This window comes from Formica exsecta, unplaced genomic scaffold (genome assembly GCF_003651465.1).
Source record: "Formica exsecta isolate Colony F162 unplaced genomic scaffold, ASM365146v1 scaffold419, whole genome shotgun sequence".
Taxonomy (NCBI): domain Eukaryota; kingdom Metazoa; phylum Arthropoda; class Insecta; order Hymenoptera; family Formicidae; genus Formica; species Formica exsecta.
The window spans coordinates 370,542-375,571 of record NW_021851429.1 but is presented as its reverse complement, the minus strand read 5'-3'; the positions used below and the strand labels follow the sequence as shown (position 1 = coordinate 375,571).

At 36.4% G+C, this 5,030-nt stretch overlaps 1 long non-coding RNA gene across 1 annotated transcript in view; it reads left to right on the top strand.

The window, feature by feature from the left end:
- LOC115240149 overlaps positions 1 to 3,512 on the top strand; it is a 5,308-nt gene extending 1,796 nt beyond the window's left edge. The window contains exon 2 of the long non-coding RNA XR_003884748.1: positions 845 to 3,512. This is a non-coding gene — a long non-coding RNA (uncharacterized LOC115240149). The remainder of the gene's footprint in view (positions 1 to 844) is intronic.
- Positions 3,513 to 5,030: the final 1,518 nt, after the last annotated feature.

The window sequence follows — 5,030 nt, the reverse complement described above, 5'->3', positions numbered from 1 at the left end:
GGGGGGATAAAACATACGGATTTTTTTCGCGCAAGAATAATGCACGAGAGAACGCGATACAAAATCGGCGGGATTTTAATCCGCGCCGCGTGTACAATTCCTTTATTATACCAAAAACGCCTCTCTAAAAAGAGCTTATCTTCCTTCATTATCGCTAGAACTGAGAGACCGTACTACAAATTCTAATCTATGGTACATATTTATACATTGAGCGCATCGTCAGAGAGGCATCGCAGTGACGCTCTCCACGATAGGTGTATGTGTGTGACAGTATCGTTACATAGATGTGTCCTCGTTTACATACGTAAACGCGTGCACATGTTTGAGGAACTCTGAACTTCCTTCCTTCTTTAGCGCCATCCGTTATCATACCGCGGAAGGACTCGTGTGTATATATATGAAAATAACGCGAAACGAAGGAAAAACTCGAGCATTTTGGACTTTGACCATTCTCAAAGAGAATATGCGTACCCTTTCTATAATATTATAGATATTCTTTACATTCCTCCTTTATTCTTCCTTTATCCTTTTAAATACCCTCATACAGGGACAATTGTTTAACGACGATAGAATGTATTTTTGTAATCACACACATATACGTAGGAGAGATTATATTATATATATATATATAATTTATGTATAATTAAATCCAATAATTCTTTATTCAATATTTATTAATTATTATATCTCTATGTGTGGTAAAGGGGATTAATTGTTATTTGGAAATCCACATTTTACAAAGTGTGCTTCTCTCTCTTTCTCTCTCTCATACATACAATCTCTCTCAATTTCTCTCTCTCTCTCTCTATATATATATAGTAAAAATGTCCATTTCGTGAAAAAGGTGTCTGAAAACGCACAGGTACAACACATGCAGTGTTCTTCGAATAATGATACATAAATTTTATTTCTTCAGATTTTTTCACGTTGCGTTAATGGTAATGCATTTATGTATAAATATATACACATATATGTATAACCCTTACGTCACGGTACCTTCATCTCTCTTACGTCATATTATAAGTTACACGCTGCGATTAGAGAGTGCGAGACGCGCGTGTTATAAATTCTTATAAACTACATGTGAAAAGCTAGGGAGAAAAGGCGAGGTTTACGCACGATAAAAAAACGATTTAGCGACACTACTCGCCGCGAACTTTAGTCCCGTTCTTCTCGCATTGCCGCAATCAATGGAACTTTCGTACATACGAGGCAGTGGAGAGCATTTCGAGAAAAAAATGCCCGCAAGGTGGGAAAGTTCGAGGAACCTTGACTAAACCAAAGCGTAATTAAAGGAGCACGATAGGAACTAAAGTGCGTGCGAGTACCGGAAGCTATCGAGTCTACGGAAATCGAGTGGAAATTTGTATAATCTCTTCGTTACAAACATCATATTGTCTCTATCTTTTATTTTAATTAAAGTCGATCGGGGAAGATAATATATCTGAATATGACAAAATTTTTAACGATAATAGCCATTTTTCCCAGTAATTTTGCAATATTTTTATTAATTATATGTTTTTTTTTATAATTTCCTAACAATATATCCCGAGAAAGAAAATATGAACATATTCCATATATAATCATACATGATTTATATATGCACATGGATTTTTTTCCCCAGGAACACACTATTAAAAACATCGTCACATTTACCATGATTTTCTTTCAAATATGAATTTACCGCGAGAGAAATAAAATATTTTACCGAGGCTATAGGTATGGCAGGAGTTATAATCTCGACAATGGTGTGGCAATATAAATCAGACCGCGTTTGTTTGTTATTGGTGTACAGAGTAGAAAAACTTTAGTTGAACGCAAATACAGAGAAAAAATTGCACAAAATTGTATTGGGTAATTGTATAAGATTTCGATATAAAGTACTAACAAACATAAAAGATAAAAAAACGGCGATGGTGCTATAAAAAAAAAAAGAACCCTCTCTTCCTCTCCCTTCCCTCCCCCCGTCCCTTCCCCGCTTTGCGCATTAATACGATCTACAAGCCGGCGGAAAAATAAAAAATGGAATGTATTTTCGAAACTCTTTCTTTTAATAATCATGTAACAATACTCGTTATATTCACGATTAACATACATTACTTATCTATGTTGCAAATATTACATAAAAAAGATATCCGTTTTGCGTTTTTTTTCTAAAATTATAAAAACGACGGTAGCAAAAGTTTCGGAACCTGACGGGCGGTGAACGTCGTCGTGTAACGACGTTATATTATTACTTTTAACGCTAAAAACGATAGGTAAAAAAAAAGAACGACGGCGATATATATATATACACATATATATATGTATATAATATATATATATATAAGTGTAACTAAAGTTTTCTTCCTAAGTCACTCTGCGGTTTTTTTTTCTCGTCGGGAGGTAAAGATATTTCTCATCAATCATATAACACGATCTCGAGTCGTTCGACCGCGAAAACGGCCAAAGTTTCGTCGAGCAAAAGGAAGGAACGCACGCATCATCATCATGTCATTGTGCAATTCTTATCACGACTGCACTATCAGAGAGGACGAGAATGCAACACGACGCGAGGAAGAAAGAGGGAGAGAGCTCCCTCTCTTTCGCTCGAGGTATTTCTCTTGATGGGCGGAAGGGGCGGGGGAGAAACGTTACATTATGCGTCTCATTAATCTTTAATTAGATAATTAATTCACTATTTACGAAAAGTCATAATAAAAAGTAGTACTCTATATATATTCGGTATTTCAATAATAATATTGTAATAATAATTATTATATTCCAATAGCTTTGTCTGTAGTTTTATCGTCTATAAATCGGATAATTAATTAATTAATTAATTCATAATGTTATCATCGACGCGCGCACTTTGCGCGTGTATGTATACAGACCGCGGCCCATAATCTTCTCTCGAATATGTTCGATAAATATAAAAAAGAAAAAAAATCGTAATACATGTGTTTATGCTACACATATATATATATATATATAATCATTCACCTCTTTCTTTCGCTCGCTCGCTCTCTCGCTTACAATAGTAAATCTCGCTGCGAATGCTTCGCGTACCAACGCGCACTCTTTTTCCCCCTCTCGCTCTTTTCGCATTTCAGTATATTCAAGCAGCCATTCGAGAGAGGAAGAGAGAATCTCTACAATGCCGTCTGGTTGCAAGCACCATTGGTTGGTATTGTCGATGATCGACCGCGTGTCGCAAAAGGACGACTTTCGCAATGTCTCTTCTTGTCCGCCCTTGCTCGCTTCCGGAAAGAGTAAGGACGGTCAACAATGTATCGGCTACGAACGTCGTCCCCGAGAAGAAAAGCTTTACTCGTTCGATTTCTTCCTCTTCCTTGTTTTCTTTTTTTTTTCTTTTTATTGCGAGGCGATTGGTTATAGGATTTATTTTTTGACAACAATCGATCTGTACGCGTTGGTGTGTGCGGCATTCAAACATCCATATTCTCTCTTAAAGGTTTAATTACCACAAAGGTATACACACCATTTTCAGATTTACAACATTGCCCTAAAAACACAGCCATACTAAGCCAAATACTTTTTGGGTTTTGTCGTTTACACGATTACTTCACATTCTTTTCTTTGCTATATATAGTAAAATCATTTATTTAAATCTACACTCGATTACCGTTCCTTTTGCTAGCAATCCTCGCTAATTTCTCGCTATTGTTCATTAAAAAAAAAAGAAAAAGAAGGAAAGGAAAAGAGAAAAACTGCGTACACACAATGCGCTCACAATCTCGTTTGATCCTCCGAAATCTTAGCAGCTCGAGCCGGTAAATAACAACAAGCGAGTCCGATTCATGGAGGAGAAAGGAGGAAAACTTTCCTTTTTTACAGATATGTAAAACATATGTAAATAGATGTATAAAACATATAATAATGCGTCATTCGGAACGTTACGCGCTTTTCTCCCTCTGTGAAGCGTAATCTAAGAGAAGGAATGTATGTCCCGGTATCGAATTTTTACCGCGTCGTCAAGACTTCTCTAGAAGACTACTTAGAAAAGCAAGTTCAGATCGTGTCGCAGTGTGCATTGCAATCTGCGAGATACCGACGTTCACCGAATGCGGCAAGACAGATGGGCGACATCAAGCATTCAATGAATTTTAGAGGATTCGATTGCCTGTAACGATACGTGAAAAAATTTGATACACCCAATCAAGGTCGACCGCTGACCTTAATCAAGTTTCACCGATTTTGATCGTGTTCTCTTTTATCTAGTTTCGTTTCGTTAATCCACGAAAGTTAAATTAAAAAAAGAAACACGATCAAAGAGCTGCTGAGAGTTCAAACGAGAATTCGTAACGCATCGATGTACAATTTCGAATCATGCATGTAGACGTGCGCTCGCGCGCGCGCGCGTGTGTATATGTATATATATGTATCGCGCGTTTTGTGCATTTTCGGTGGAGTTAAATTATTACAATATCGATTGACATTTCTTTTATTCATAATTATACTGCAAGATTGTATCTCGAAAATCGAAAACACAATCGTTCTCACGATCATTATAAAATTTCGTTTTTGTCAGCTTTATACCGGTGTATATATATTTTTGTGTGTGTATGTATGTATGCACTAATCTTTCCTTGCTTTCAATTACGTTTTTCTTTAATCATCAGTTGACTTAATTTTACACAATAGCTACATTATACAAAGTATGTACTTCAAAAATATCCGACGGCACGGATCTTTTGAACCACAACATGTTCACGCACATTCCACGTTATTATTAGGTCATTTTAAATAGGAGTGGTAAAGAAAGAGATGGAAAGGGGGAGGGGATGCAGGGATCTGAGAGAGGAGGGAGGAGCTTACACTTAGAGCTTTGCTATGATACAACACTGGCATAGTTATGTAATGTGATTCGGTGTGTTTTGTACGCGGGTCATTTGCCAACCCGTGTGTAGTAATAACGCGTGTGAATTCCTCTCTCATTCTATGCAAATATTACAATATATCTATGTATGAATTGATCATAGTCAATAGACTAACATAATAATAATAATAATATATTATAATTATAATAT